Source organism: Nomascus leucogenys, chromosome 15 (assembly GCF_006542625.1).
Source record: "Nomascus leucogenys isolate Asia chromosome 15, Asia_NLE_v1, whole genome shotgun sequence".
NCBI classification, from domain to species: domain Eukaryota; kingdom Metazoa; phylum Chordata; class Mammalia; order Primates; family Hylobatidae; genus Nomascus; species Nomascus leucogenys.
Window position 1 is genome coordinate 87,612,813 of NC_044395.1, and position 15,911 is coordinate 87,628,723.

Here is a 15,911-nt window from a genome sequence, read left to right on the forward strand (position 1 = left end):
TAAGCTGATTAGCAACTTCAGCAAAATCTCAGGATACAAAATCAATGTACAAAAATCACAAGCATTCTTGTACACCAATCACAGACAAACAGAGAGCCAAATCATGAGTGAACTCCCATTCACAATTGCTTCAAAGAGGATAAAATACCTAGGAATCCAACTTACAAGGGATGCGAAGGACCTCTTCAAGGAGAACTACAAACCACTGCTCAATGAAATAAAAGAGGATACAAACAAATGGAAGAACATTCCATGCTCATGGGTTGGAAGAATCAATATCGTGAAAATGGCCATACTGCCCAAGATAATTTATAGATTCAATGCCGTCCCCATCAAGCTACCAATGACTTTCTTCACAGAATTGGAAAAAACTACTTTAAAGTTCATATGGAACCAAAAAAGAGCCCGCATCGCCAAGTCAATCCTAAGCCAAAAGAACAAAGCTGGAGGCATCACACTACCTGACTTCAAACTATACTACAAGGCTACAGTAACCAAAACAGCATGGTACTGGTACCACAACAGAGATATAGATCAATGGAACAGAACAGAGCCCTCAGAAATAATGCCGCATATCTACAACTATCTGATCTTTGACAAACCTGACAAAAACAAGCAATGGGGAAAGGATTCCCTATTTAATAAATGGTGCTGGGAAAACTGGCTAGCCATATGTAGAAAGCTGAAACTGGATCCCTTCCTTACACCTTATACAAAAATTAATTCAAGATGGATTAAAGACTTAAATGTTAGACCTAAAACCATTAAAATCCTACAAGAAAACCTAGGCAATACCATTCAGGACATAGGCGTGGGCAAGGACTTTATGTCTAAAACACCAAAAGCAATGGCAACAAAAGCCAAAATTGACAAATGGGATCTAATTAAACTAAAGAGCTTCTGCACAGCAAAAGAAACTACCATCAGAGTGAACAGGCAACCTACAGAATGGGAGAAAATTTTTGCAACCTACTCATCTGACAAAGGGCTAATATCCAGAATCTACAATGAACTCAAACAAATTTACAAGAAAAAAACAAACAACCCCATCAAAAAGTGGGCAAACGACATGAACAGACACTTCTCAAAAGAAGACATTTATGCAGCCAAAAAAACATGAAAAAATGCTCATCATCACTGGCCATCAGAGAAATGCAAATCAAAACCACAATGAGATACCATCTCACACCAGTTAGAATGGCCATCATTAAAAAAGCAGGAAACAACAGGTGCTGGAGAGGATGTGGAGAAATAGGAACACTTTTACACTGTTGGTGGGACTGTAAACTAGTTCAACCATTGTGGAAGTCAGTGTGGCGACTCCTCAGGGATCTAGAACTAAAAATACCATTTGACCCAGCCATCCCATTACTGGGTATATACCCAAAGGACTATAAATCATGCTGCTATAAAGACACATGCACACGTATGTTTATTGCGGCACTATTCACAATAGCAAAGAGTTGGAACCAACCCAAATGTCCAACAACGATAGACTGGATTAAGAAAATGTGGCACATATACACCATGGAATACTATGCAGCCATAAAAAATGATGAATTCATGTCCTTTGTAGGGACATGGATGAAACTGGAAAACATCATTCTCAGTAAACTATCGCAAGGACAAAAAACCAAACACCGCATGTTCTCACTCATAGGTGGGAATCGAACAATGAGAACTCATGGACACAGGAAGGGGAATATCACATTCCGGGGACTGTTGTGGGGTGGGGGGAGGGGGGAGGGACAGCATTAGGAGATATACCTAATGCTAAATGACGAGTTAATGGGTGCAGGAAATCAACATGGCACATGGATACATATGTAACAAACCTGCACATTGTGCACATGTACCCTAAAACCTAAAGTATAAAAAAAAAAAAAAAATTTCTGCTCCATGTCAGTGTATACAGTGAATATGACCATGCCCTTTGAATCTTAAGCCTTGATGGCACCTTTCATGCAAAGCTTGACTCCATGTATGTAGTTTAGTTGTTACTTCTTTCAGAAGTCTCCTCTTATTTATTTAAGTGGTGCTCCATTTATGAGTCCCTATAACACGTGCTACTTCCTTAACAAAAGAGTTTATCACACCAGTAATTTGGTCACTCCTATGACTGCAAGGTCTGTAAGAGCAGGGTCTATTTCATCACCTGTGTCAAGAACATTCTCTGACACATAGTGGGCACCTCAACTAATACACAGTGAGTGAATGAGTAGATGGGCCACCTTCTACAGCCTTCTACAACTGAGCAAATCCCAAAACTGGCCTTCAGGCCCCCAGACTTGGCCTAAACTTGGTAGAGAAGATGAGGACAGGACTGATCAGAGGGATGTTTCTGATATTCTATCATTCTGTGGTCATGGCAACATCAATACCTTGTGGATATGGACCAAGGTTTATAGTTTTCTGTCCAATAAAAGAGAATCTGGCTGGCCACAGAGGCTCAAACCTATAATTCCAACACTTTGGGAGGCCCAGGCAGGGGGATCACTTGAGCCTAGGAGTTTGAGGCTATAGTGAGCTATGATCGCACCACTGCACTCAGCGTGTTCAACAGAGCAAGACCTTGTCTCAAAGAAAAAAAAAGATGGAAAAAATAGGTCTTAATATTACACGTTTGCTGCGGAGATTAAACGAGATTGCATGCTCACAGTCTGTGACCCATAGTAAGTGTCCAATGCATGCAACCGCTATTATTACGAGCTAAGAAGGGACTAAGAACCAAAATCAATGTTTCTTCCTGTTACAACATAACCCTCCCACCTGAATGTCTGCCCCCTTGTGGTGTTGCCAGGGAATGCTAGGTTTTATCTGACTATCTATTATTCAATGCCTAATATGCCACCTAATTTGAAATTACCTGGCACTCACACATACAATGTACCCTCTTTTCCATAAGCCCAGATTGTACCTATTTACCTGGACGTATCCAGAACTTGCATCGTGACCTTTTCCAGATGCAATAATCCAGCTTTTAAGATTTTATGTGTAATCCCCATCTCTCCCGACCTTGCTGGACTTTGCCTCTGGACTCTCTGGAGTATGAGTCCAAGCAGCCCTCATAGACCTGGCATGGGTTTGTCTGCTGACTCTCCTGGCTCCCCACTTCCTTGATAGGAAGTTCTTGTCATGTCTTCAAGTTCCGCTCAGCTGAGACCACAGCCAACTAGCCAGCTGGCTTCCTGGTTGAACAACCAACCCCCCTGGGTCCAGCACAGAAATGGTACCCAGGAAAAGTGTATGGAATCCAGTGTCCTTATGTTTCCTACCCATTTCCAGTTCATCACTGGGATGGGGCTGAGACCCTATACTCAGCAAGGCTAAAACCTCCTTGGAAATGGCTATGTGCCTCACACCAAAGGACAAGCAAATTGCCCATTGGTAGACAAATGTGAGTGTGGGAGTGAACCCCAAAAACCTATCAATTACCCTGACCGGAAAAAACACTATCAATGGAAAATGCAGCCCAGAGAATAAACATATCCCAAACTAGTTTCAAAGTGTGATTGACACCGATAAATTCATTTTGGGGGGACCATGTTAAAAAGGGGAAGGGAGAAACTCGTTGAGCACCATATGCCTGACATGTTCTCACATAATCCATACAACATCCTGTAACCTTGATAGCTCTGTCTTTAAGGTGAGCTGTGAAACTCAGATCAGATTAGTAATTTACCCCAAAAGTTACATATTAAGTGACCAAACATGGATTCAAGCCCATATCTGTCTCCAAGCCCAAGGTCTAAGCACTCTCATTCTCCCATACTAGCCATAAAAAGGTAAAACTCACCTTCTAGAGATGATTACTCATAACGTCTCCCCTTGGTAGACACTCTATCCTTCTTTCCTCTGCAGACTTTCTGTCAAAATCCTGCCCAGCCAACCAGCCAGAGGGCTTTATTCTTCTTAAGGCCTTTAAGAAGGCCCTCTCTACTTAGAAGGGCAGTAGCATAGAGCACAGTCATTAAATCTGGTTCCAGAGCCAGGTAGCCTAGGTTCAAATCCCGGTGCCACTACTTACCAGCTTTGTGACGTTGGACAAGGTATTTAGAGTGTTCGTGCCTCAGTTTTCTCTTCTGTAAAGTAGGGGCAATAGTAGTAATCTATCTCACGGGTGGTTGTGAAGATTGACCGAGTTCATATGGGGCTGACATATATTAAGTGCTCAATAAGTTTTAGCTACCAGTATTACAAGTGAATTTTATAAAAATCTGACAAGGTGTTTTAAATCTCATTGGGCAGATGAGGGAACTGAGGCAGAGAATGGTTAATATCTTGTCCATGGTCACACTGCTTATCACAGGGAAAGCCAGGATCAGTTAAAAAGAAAAGGGGGGTCTCCCGATTCCTTACCCAGGGCACTCTGTCCTCCTGCTCACTTAACCAAGAGGCAGAAAAAGCAATTTACCTGTTAATGCAAGACATAATCTCCCCTCCCTGAAGTTCTCCCTGTCACATGAACCACAAAGAAGTCACCACAAACATCCATTTATTTATAAACCTACAACATCAGCCTCTTCACTTAAAAGCCTCTTGGTAACTTGCTGGTTAAAAGCGTTTCAGATTCTGTCAGAGAAACAAGCTCACACTGACATCTTGTCTCCATATGCCTTTGAAAACCTGCTGAGAGTCCCTTAATCCCTCGCTGAGGAACGCTCCTCTGCACTCTGTTCTAAGGTTTCCACCGTTGGGTGTGGGTATTTTCTGAAAGCTCTCTCTTTTGAAAAATTCCCATGCTTTGAGTCATGCCAAAATCAGAGGGAAATGAATGCTGCCAAAAGTCCCAACATTTACATAAGCTCTTAATCAGCGCTCTGGTTCATTACAGTGTGACATATCAGTTACACTGCTGTTCAGGCAAAGAAATGGGGTCTTGGAATCTGCGGAGGGCCCTGGAAAATTGTATTCTCTGAGTGGAAGTGGAGCAGGTTTCCAGCTTCTCCCTTTATAAAAGTTCAAATCTCGGCTGCATTTGTGTTTATGTATTTAGTAGATATTTATTGGTTTCTTAATATGGGGACCATAATAATTGATGGAGAGACAATAATAAGTAAAAAAGATATGACCCCTGACTTTATGAAGCTTATGGACAACAGACACGAATCAAAATAAAGGATACTGTGAGAGTATGTAGTGGGGGACATAAACTTGACCCCATCTGGGGTTCAAGAAAAGCTTCTGCTAGTGAATGATGTTTCACCTGGAATCTGTAGGTTTGGGGAGCAGGAATGTCTAGGCAGTGTAGTACAAAGCGGGGTAGATGAAGTAGAGAGAGCAGAGAAAATGAAGATAGATGAAGCCAGTGAGGTAAATACGTCTTTATTTTAGAGCTATGGGAAACCACTGAGAGCCTGTAGCCACCGTGTCTAAGGGCGTCACCATCCTGATTATTATGAAATATACTCCCTGTATTATGGTTATTTCCCTGTCATCTCCTACCCTGATTGGCATAATAGCTACTATTTTGCTAGTACTATTTTATATATACACATATATATATTTACATTATATGTGTTTTTATATACATAGAGACTATAAACACACACACACACACACACACATATGGTCTCACCAATCCTCGCCCCAACTCTATAAAGAATATACTATCATTATGCCCATTTTACAGATGAAAAGAAGAAGGCTCAAAGAGGACAAATAATCTGCCTATGACTACACAGATGAGACAGGTTGGAAGGCAAGTCTCTCTGATTCCAAGGTCCAAGTTTTTAACAAGTCAATATTGCAAGTTCCCTGCAGTCAGGAGCTGGGTCTTTCTGATTCTGCTTGGTTTGCTAATGCCTGGCCCACAGGCATTACGGGTATATGGAACTAACTCCCTTGCTTGTCCAAGCCTCCTGTCCCCTACTCCTCACCTAATCATAGGTGACACTACTAAAGCCCTTACTTACTGCATGCCAGCTATGATTCTAGTACTTCATGCATATTTGCTCATTTTCATCTTTGCCACAACCTATGAGGTAGGTACTATTATTTTCATCCTCTCCATTTTTCAGATAAGAGAACTGAGTTGCAGAAGCATTAATAGCTTCACCAAGGACACACAGTAATAAGCGGCCCAACAAAGATTCTAACCCAGGCCGACTGGATCCAGAGCTTGGACTCCTAAGAACTAGAGATTATTGTTCCTTTCGCAATCCAGCCACATGAACCTCCTTTATGTCTAATGCAAAATATGCATTGTTTTTCACCTCCATCCTTCTCAAATGTCAATGCCTCTTCCTATGCATTCGCCTACTCCACCTAACCTCACTTTCCTTTGGGCTCCTTCCTATCCGTCCTCCAGGACTCTTGGTCAGGGTCAGCTGCCCCTCCTGTGTGTGCTCCCCCATCACCCTGTGCTTCCCCTTCCCAGCACTCAGCACATAAACTGGGTATTTCAACTACAGGTTCTCTGTCCACCTCCCACCCTTGACTTGAAGCTGCACAGGACAGGGTCCAAGCTACCCAGGCATTTCTATAAATACAATGCCTGCATCTTGGCAGGGGCTCTATCATTACTGTGAAATGACCAGATACATTTATAAATAAGTGAATAAATATTGAATAGTTTTTTCGTACCCCAAAGTGGTTAGCACATAGCAGGCCTCATTCAGTGTTGCTGAATGAAGAATCAAGCGTATAATGTTATTCCAGAATTAAATTTTTACTTGTGGTTTTCTTTTTCTCCCTCTTTGTTTTCAAAGCCCAAAGAAAGATGACAGAAGAACAAAGATGAAGGAGGAGGCCGCTGGTTTACAGGAAGGGTAAAGGACAACAACTATACAGATTTTTCTTCCAACTTTAAGAACAAAAACAAACTTGAGGTCCTCCTAAACCCCAGGCATTTGAGCAGTCTGAGGGGTAGCCTCCTGGACTCCTTGTCTACCTGTCTCTCCTGAAGCTCGGAGCCTGCAACAGCAGGCCCAGGGGCTCCACTGAGAGTGCTGGAGGCTCTGAAATGGAGCGCGGAAGTTGGCGTGAGCTGTGATTGTTCCTGAGCCGCAAGGACAGTGGCTGTTCTGGGCACTTCAGGAAGTACTTGCTCCAAGAGGCCCTTCCAGCTATTGTTGTTAGGCCTGAGCATGCTGGGCTGGCACCAGGACAAGCTGCCCTCTCCAGGTCAAGGGTTGGTCCAGGGCACTAGGGGCAGGAAGGTGAAGTGGGGAGGTAGCGGGGGAGGGAGGGATATGCAAACTAGGAAGGAGTCTTGGGCCTGGTCTTCTCTTTTCTTCAGGCCATTAATGCCAGGAGCCACCTGCCTCTAGGTTTATTTCTGTCTCCTCTGGCCATACACTGCACAGATTCATGATAAACCAGATGCTGCCAGTGATATCTTGGCTGGGTCCACAAGAACTATCAAGTGCCGTGAAAGGAACATGGGTTTTAGAGTCCAAGACTGGGCTTGCATGCTGGCTCTACCCCCATGTGCGCCCTTGGGCACTTCTGAATCTCCTCTTCCTCTTCCTTTTCCTTTTCCATAAAAAAGAAATGATAACCAGCTTGAGAGGTCATGAGGATGAGATAAGCTAAGATTAATGAACTTGTCAGGTATACAATGGCAATGGGAAAATGCTAGCTTCCTCCCTTCTCCTGAGCAGCTGGACAAGGAAGGGGGTGGGCGTCAGGGGGAACTTGGGCAGCAGATGTCACATTTCGATGTGTTCCTCCCTAGCTCAGGCTGCAAGGCCTGGGCACTGAGCCCACTCCAGCCTGAATTCTCCTGACAGCTGCTCAGCTTCTCTACTTGTCCTTGCTCATGACTCCTGATTGAACCAGGAAAAGCCTCTGCTTTGCTCCAGTGACAAAAAAAATAAATAACAAGAATGATGTAGCATGTGTCTCTCAAGGCCACCAGCCACAGAGAAAGTCCAGGCTTCCGGATCTGTACCCCAAATCCATACCAGGATTCCAAACCAATCCCCTTTTGTCCCTTGGATTCTGGTAGCTCCTGTGTTAACCCTCTATCTGCAGGCAGCTCTGCCTCCCCCTTGTCTTGGGACCAAGGCCACCAACACTGTCACTGAGGCACAAAATTGGCTGGAGGCAGGAAATGAGTTCCTAAGCACTAAGTCTTTGCAACCTGATCTTTAGTAATAATTTATTACTATAGTATGCTAGTTTAATTAGTAATAGCTAATTATTAATACTAATTAAATTACTGGTTTATTCAGCAATAAATAAATAAACACTTATTGAGCACAATATGCCAGACACTCTTCTAAACTCTTTATGTTAACTTTCCTAATCTTCACAAACACATTTTGAAGTAGGTACTGTTCATAACCCCATTTTACAAAGAAAAAACTGAATTTTAGGGAGTTTAATTACTGAACCAAGGCCACAGAATTGGTGAGTTGCAGGTAAAATTTGAACCCATTTCTGCAGATGTCAAGTTGTGTTTTTTTGTCTTTCCATCATGCTACTGACACCCAAACCAAATGAAACTGGCAGCCCGGATTCTTTCAGAGAGATGTAAAAGAGTTCCCCCAGCAACCTCACCTGTTAAACCCCCAAACTAAGTCTGAAGAGCAAAGCAGGAGTCTGACTGCTCTTCAAAGGGAGAGATGTCAGGAAGCACGATGTAGTGAATCCTCTCTCTGCTAGGTGCTAGAAGTGTAATCCTGGACCTGTCAGCGGCCCTCTCTGGTATTCAGGATCTTCATCTATAAAAGGAGAAGATAAAAGTAATTTGGCTTCAGACAAGATTCCTTCCAACCCTGACATTCCATAATCCTATGAAACAGCTACCATTTATTATTTCCTCTGTGCCAGATACTGTGCTGAGTATTTCACATAATCGCAAAATCATCACAGCCAACCAACAGCTGTGATAGAGCTGCAACTGATAGAGCACTGGTTATTTGCCAGGCTCTTCTGTAAGTACTTCCCCCTGTATTATCTCATTTAATCCTCAGAACAACACTAAGAGTAAGGTATTATTATCCCCACCGCCCTCAAGGATCTAAGGCTCAGAACAATGATACAAATCTACTCAAAGTCTCCCAATCATTAAGTGCTGCTCTTGGGGTTTGAACCCAGATTTTTCTGACTCCATAACCCGTGCTTTTAATCACTGTACTACTTCAAGTGCCCCTTCAACGTCAGGCAAGGGCAGACACCAGGAACAGGCTGTGTTGGTTTTTGGTTGCCCCACTGACTATCCATCTGCAGTTGTTTTTCTTCCATTCTGATCATCAGTCATAGTGTGACTTAAATGGGTCGGGGGAAGGAGTCCCCAGCTGCCATGCACAGCCACAGCAGCCACTGCCCACAGTCCTTTCTGTGGGCTTTCTGGGCAGCATTAGTGGAAAGTCCTATCTGTGAAAGTAAACTAACAAGATTGGGGGAGGGGTCCCCTTATTTATTTAGTCATCGCTCCCCAAGGCTAAACTGGTGGCCTGGCAACAGTGAGTATTTTCTCTGAGCTCAAAAGCCAACTCCAAGTGTCCAGGGTGAACAGGTTGGGAAACTTGAGAACCACACAGACATCAGGAAAAATTCCATGAGTGGTTGTCTGTGGTGAAATGATGATATGGCCCTGAGTTTGCTCTCCCCAGGAGAACTTGGAAGCTGCCCCCTTTTCCACCTCCTGCCTCGCTTGGAACTAAGTAAACCAAGAAATTCTAGGAAGCAGCCCAACCTGAAAGAGCTAGCTTCTCCAGGAAAGGAGAGGGGAGGGTGAAGAGGCCCAGGGTCTGTCCGTCTCAAGGGGATGGTCAGTCACAGAAGTCACTGACCAGCACTTCAGGCCAGATCTCACTGGTCCGACCACAGATTTTTCTAATCCTGTGGGTTGAACTGCACCCAAATGACTGCAGATGGGATCAGAGATGGAGGTCTCACCAGTCAGAGGAAAAGCATCCAAGTATCAGGAGAGATGTTGAGGCATAGTTTCAAGAGGAGCCATCTAAAAGCAGGCAGAGTTTGAAAGAAACTTCCAATTAAAAAAAAAAAATGCCTTTCTGTGAGGTCACTCCCTGTGAGGCAGGAGAATAGGGTCTGGAAGCAGGGAACATAAGGCCGATTCATGCTGACTTCCTAGAACTAAATCAAATGGAAACACTTCAGCTATGACAGGAAATATCCTCTCCATTTACACAGCGCATACACTGAGTAAATGACTTTGCAACTTTTTTGTAACTTTGCTTCTTCCTCTTCATCTACATAGGGTATACACCAAGTAACCAATGGAAACCTCTAGAGCATATTTAAACCCCAGAAAATTCTGTAACGGGGGTCTTGAGCCCCTATGCTTGGCCTGCTCCCACCCTGTGCAGTGTACTTTCATTTTCAATAAATATCTGCTTTAGTTCCTTTATTCTTTCCTTGCTTTGTTTGTGTGTTTTGTCCAATTCTTTGTCCAAGATGCCAAGAACCTGGACACCCTCCACTGGTAATAACTACAACCAAGGTCACCACATCACACCACCTGTACTTTGCTCCCCCAAAAACAGTTGTTAGCATTTATTCAGAACCTTCTCTGCTCTATCAGTAAAAAAAAAAAAAAAAAAAAAAAAAAAAAAAAACCCTAGTAATTTCTGGAACAAAATCACAAATATACTCTCTTTCACAAACAGTGTAGACATGTCAAGAATCCTATTTCTTACCCACAAGAGGACTAGTCTTGCCCCTTTACTGTGTGTTTTTGATTTCACTGGTAACTAAGTTTTTTCTCAGCGAAACAGCACCACATCAATATATCATTGGTACAGGTTTTTTAGCTTTCAATCATAGTGGTATCATTTTATTCCTGGGCCAGGATCTGATTTCAAACTTCAGCTCAGCCATTTTATTTCTTCAAGATCCTAAACAAATAACCTATGCTTTCTCAGCCTTAGTTTTCCCACCTACAAAAATGGAGCTAGTCCTAGCACTACCTACCTCAAGAAATTGTTACAAAGCTCAAAAGAGATAATGCATACAGAAAGCATCTAGAAACATAGTAGGGGCTCTATACATTTAATTATTTCCCCTCAACTCCTTAAACTGGGCACAGGAAATATTACAGTAACTAAAAAAACAAAAAACCTTGCATCCCAAACCCCACTCTTCTACCTCTGTTTCCTAATCACACCACCTATACCCCAAATCCCCACATTCTGGTCACCTGTGCTAAGAAAATATCTGAAAGTCTTCTCGTTCCCAGTATTAATCAGGGTAGCTCTCTAGGTATATTCAAGCACAAGGCTAGGGGACCCACACTGTCAAGACCCTGTGAATGCATCTGCCCACAGGTCGATGCTTTGCTGCATCCAATGTCTCAGTGACTCCAGGCCCTGCAATGATGCCCCTTCCCAGAGACGCCACAGCAGTCTTTACCAATGCCCTTCTTCGGATGATCATTTGATAATCTCCCAAAGAGGATCTTATCTATTTCTGCCCAACTTCACGTCTCACCCCAGGAAAGACATTAACACCACAAAGAATGATATTTTTTAGCATAAGTGATCAAGAGTTCAGGCTCTGAAATGAAGCAACCTCAGTCTGAATCTTGGCTTTGTCACTCACCTGCTTGACCTTGGCAGTGTTGACCTAACCACACCAAGAAGAAGCAGTCTTCCACAGGACGAGGGTACTACGGTGCATACTGACAAGGCTACCATGAGGATTCGTAAAAATCATTCACTTAAAATATTTAGCACAGTACCTGAAACATAATAAATGCACAATATATGTATTAGTCTTTTTTCGCACTGCTGACATACAGGAGACTGAGAAGAAAAACAGGTTTAATGCACTCACAGTTCCTCATGGCTGGGAAGGCCTCACAATCATGGCGAGGGCAAAAGGCACTTCTTAAGTAGCAGTGGCAAGAGAGATGAAAAAGAAGCGAAAGCCCATCAGATCTCGTGAGACTTATTTACTACCAAAAGAACAGTATGGGGGAAACTGCCCCCATGATTCAACTATCTCCCACCAGGTCCCTCCCACAACATGTGGGAATTATGGGAGGACAATTCAAGATGAGATTCCGGTGCGGACACGGAGCCAAACCATATCGTGTCCGGAATTGGTGGGTTCTTGGTCTCACTGACTTCAAGAACGAAGCCGCGGACCCTCGCAGTGTTACAGCTCTTAAGGTGGCGCGTCTGGAGTTTGTTCCTTTTGATGTTCAGATGCGTTCGGAGTTTCTTCCTTCTGGTGGGTTCGTGGTTCTCGCTGGCTCAGGAGTGAAGCTGCAGACCTTTGCGGTGAGTGTTACAGCTCTTAAGGCGGCGAGTCTGGAGTTGTTTCTTCCTCCCGGTGGTCTCGTGGTCTCGCTGGCTTCAGGAGTGAAACTGCAGACCTTCCTTCGCGGCGAGTGTTACAGCTCATAAAAGCAGTGTGGACCCAAAGAGTGAGCAGTAGCAAGATTTATTGCAAAGAGCGAAAGAACAAAGCTTCCACAGTGTGGAAAGGGACCCCAGCAGGTTGCCACGGCTGGCTCCTGGCTCGGGCAGCCTGCTTTTATTCTCTTATCTGGCCCCACCCACGTCCTGCTGATTGGTAGAGCCGAGTGGTCTGTTTTGACAGGGTGCTGATTGGTGCATTTACCATCCCTGAGCTAGACATAAAGGTTCTCCACGTCCGCATCAGATCAGTTAGATACAGAGTATGGACACAAAGGTTCTCCAAGACCCCACCAGAGCAGCTAGATACAGAATGTCAACTGGTGCACTCACAAACCTCGAGCTAGACACAGGGTGCTGACTGGTGTGTTTACAAACCTTGAGCTAGATACAGAGTGCCGATTCGTGTATTTACAATCCTTAAGCTAGACATGAAGGTATTCCAAGGCCCCACCAGAGTAGCTAGATACAGAGTGTCGATTGGTGCATTCACAGATCCTGAGCTAGACACAGGTGCTGATTGGTGTATTTACAATCCCTGAGCTAGACATAAAGGTTCTCCACATCTCCACCAGACTCAGGAGCCCAGCTGGCTTCACCCAGTGGATCCTGCACCGGGGCTGCAGGTGGAGCTGCCTGCCAGTCCCGCGCCGTGCGCTGGCACTCCTCAGCCCTTGGGTGGTCGATGGGACTGGGCACCGTGGAGCAGGGGGTGGCGCTCGTCGCGGAGGTTCAGGCCGCACAGGAGCCCATGGAGGGGGTGGGAGGCTCAGGCATGGCGGGCTGCAGGTCCCGAGCCCTGCCCCGTGGGAAGGCAGCTAAGGTCCCGTGGGAAATCGAGCGCAGCGCCGGTGGGCTGGCACTGCTGGGGGACCCAGTACACCCTCCGCAGCCGCTGGCCCGGGTGCTAAGTCCCTCATTGCAGGGCCGGCCAGCTGCTCCGAGTGCGGGGCCCGCCAAGCTCACGCCCACCCGGAACTCCAGCCGGCCGGCAAGCGCGGCGCACAGCCCCGGTTCCCGCTCGCGCCTCTCCCTCCACACCTCCCTGCAAGCTGAGGGCGCCGGCTCCCGCCTTGGCCAGCCCAGAAAGGGGCGCCCACAGTGCAGCGGTGGGCTGAAGGGCTCCTCAAGTGCCGCCAAAGTGGCAGCCCAGGCAGAGGAGGTGCTGAGAGCAAGCGAGGGCTGTGAGGACTGCCATCATGCTGTCACCTCTCAATATTAGTATACAGTTGTGTTATTGTGACCTGGCCATTGGAGATGTATAGACTTATAGACTATTAGCATTTGAAAACCCTCTCTCTCAAAAAAAAAAAAAAAGAGGGACAAGGATGGATGACAAAATTTAGAAAGAAAAAACTATTTCTAACAATTTTTTTAAAGAAAAGTGAAGCACATGAATGGTTAGGTTCTGCTATATATACTACACATAAATTCTCACTTAACCTTTATTATACCCTTCGGAGGAAATACTTCCCTCAACAGAGGGGCAAACAGAGGCATGGTTGGGAACATATTACCTGAGTTTGAATGTCACTTAGTTGTGTTACCTGGGTAAGTGGCTTAATCTCGCTGGGCCAATTTGCTTGTCAAGCAAAATGAGAATAATGGTACCTATAAGGCAGTAGTGAGGATTAAATAAGTTAATATATATAAAGCAGTAAGAAGAGTATTATGCACATAGTAAACACTCAATGCATAATGTCTATTATTATTTTTTACAGAAGCTGAAACTGAGCTTCAATGAGGTAAATTGATTCATCCAAGCTCACAGGCTTGTAAGCAGCAAGAGTAGAATTTAAATCCAAGTCACTTTGACTCCAAAGCCAATGGAATGTTTCTTCCACTACTCCTTATCACCTGGTAAGAAAATATCCAGACATTTTTCAAGGCAGAAAAGATGGGACCACAGAATATGGATCCTGGGAGTTAGAGAGAATGATGGCGTTTCTGGCAAATGAAAGAAATACCAAGAAAAGGGAACTGGTTTGGGAAGAAAGGTGATCGATGACATTATGGCATCAGAAACTAACTGTGCAAATCAAACAACAAAGTTTTAGGTGATATTACAGCCTGTGAGTACAGTTGGCATCCACACCAATTTGAAAAACTTTTTTTAGGAGAGCTCCAGACACACTGTTTAAATTTTGATGAGGGGAGGGGCAGGGGGAGTCGTGGTGGCTGTATGTTTCTGTGGAGCTGGTTTTCCTGCGCACAGACCCTCCCTGGGGTCTAGCCCTTGGGGAGGCATCTTTCCAAAGCGCTAAAGCAAATACACTGGTGCCTCTTTGCTGGGCCCAATGCCTTCAGTTCATGGAACGTGAAATCCTGGAGCATGGGAATGACAAAACCATGAGGAAAGGCAGCAAGCTGGGAGGCCACAGTGGGGTCGGGTATTTATTCAAAGATTTCATGTGACTATCATTGGCTGTAGGATTGGCTGTGATTAATTTTCCTCTTCAGTGTTTGCTTGAGCATTGAGCCTGTATTGCTTTGGTGATTAGAAAAGAAGTTGTTGAAACAAAACAATTAAAAAATGACAAGTGGTCATCTCTGGGTTGTGAACTTACAGGATGATTTGTGTTGCTTTGTGTGTTTTTTTGCTTTACTATATTTTCTTATAGTAAAGCTATAAGCTTATGCTTTGAACACGTAATGCATTCGGGTTTAAAAGAAAAAAGAACAAACATTACTGAAACCCAAACAAGAATGATTTCACATGAATGTGGGCTGTAACTACCTAGGCCTCCCTGGCTCCTGTCACAACATGTTGAAGGCAAAATTAGGTAATGTCCTCCCTCCCTCAGTGAAAAGGAAAACCTGCCAAGGCGTGGTGGCTGCTCTCCCTGGAGTGCCGGACACAGGTAATTTATTCCACCAGCACCACTAAATTAAGGCACCAGTGCATTTTTTTTAATTGTTGTTGCAGTTTACCTGGCTAGCCTCACTATTTTTTAGCAAATGAAAAAAAAACATGTTTCCACCTGACACAAAGCTATGTTGTGTCGATTAGCTCCATTCTTCAAACTGGGAAGGAAACGTTCACATTCCCTAGAGAAACCTTTTCGGGATGTTGATTCAAATGCAAACATATATCAGCTCTTCAGGGGTATAATTTCTGCCAGGAAAGAATAGACTGGCCCAAAGTCAATGCTGCCATTTATTTTTGTGTTTATTTTCTGTAAAGAAAGAGAGTGAGAGAAACAGGCAAGGAATAAGTTATGAAAATCAAGAAAAATAGTGTCAACAATTAAAACGCAATGATAACACCTAGGACAAAGGGGCCTAAAAATGGCTTTTCCCACCCCCTTCATTTTCCAAATGAGAAAGCTAGGCACAGAAGAATTAGGTAATTTGCCCGTTTCAAACAGATATATGATGATAGAAGCAAGAATAGAAGCCAAATTTCCCAATTCCGGGCCTGGCCCACTTTCAACTCTATACACTCTGCCTTCAGGTGCAGGGAGGTGTGTGTAACCTACCCCATTCATTACGAAGGCTTTGACATTTAAAGGATTAAACATTTGGATGATGCCTTGGGAGTATTTCTTCAAAGATAGTTCTCTCAAAAGAGATGGA

General features: G+C 44.2%; 1 long non-coding RNA gene across 1 annotated transcript in view; it reads right to left on the minus strand.

Moving 5' to 3' along the window:
- LOC100592477 overlaps positions 1–10,904 on the minus strand; it is a 196,576-nt gene extending 185,672 nt beyond the window's left edge. The window contains exons 1-2 of the long non-coding RNA XR_120909.4: positions 10,888–10,904; positions 8,506–8,669 (exon numbers count right to left, since the gene is read on the minus strand). This is a non-coding gene — a long non-coding RNA (uncharacterized LOC100592477). The remainder of the gene's footprint in view (positions 1–8,505; positions 8,670–10,887) is intronic.
- Between the last annotated feature and the right edge of the window lie 5,007 nt (positions 10,905–15,911).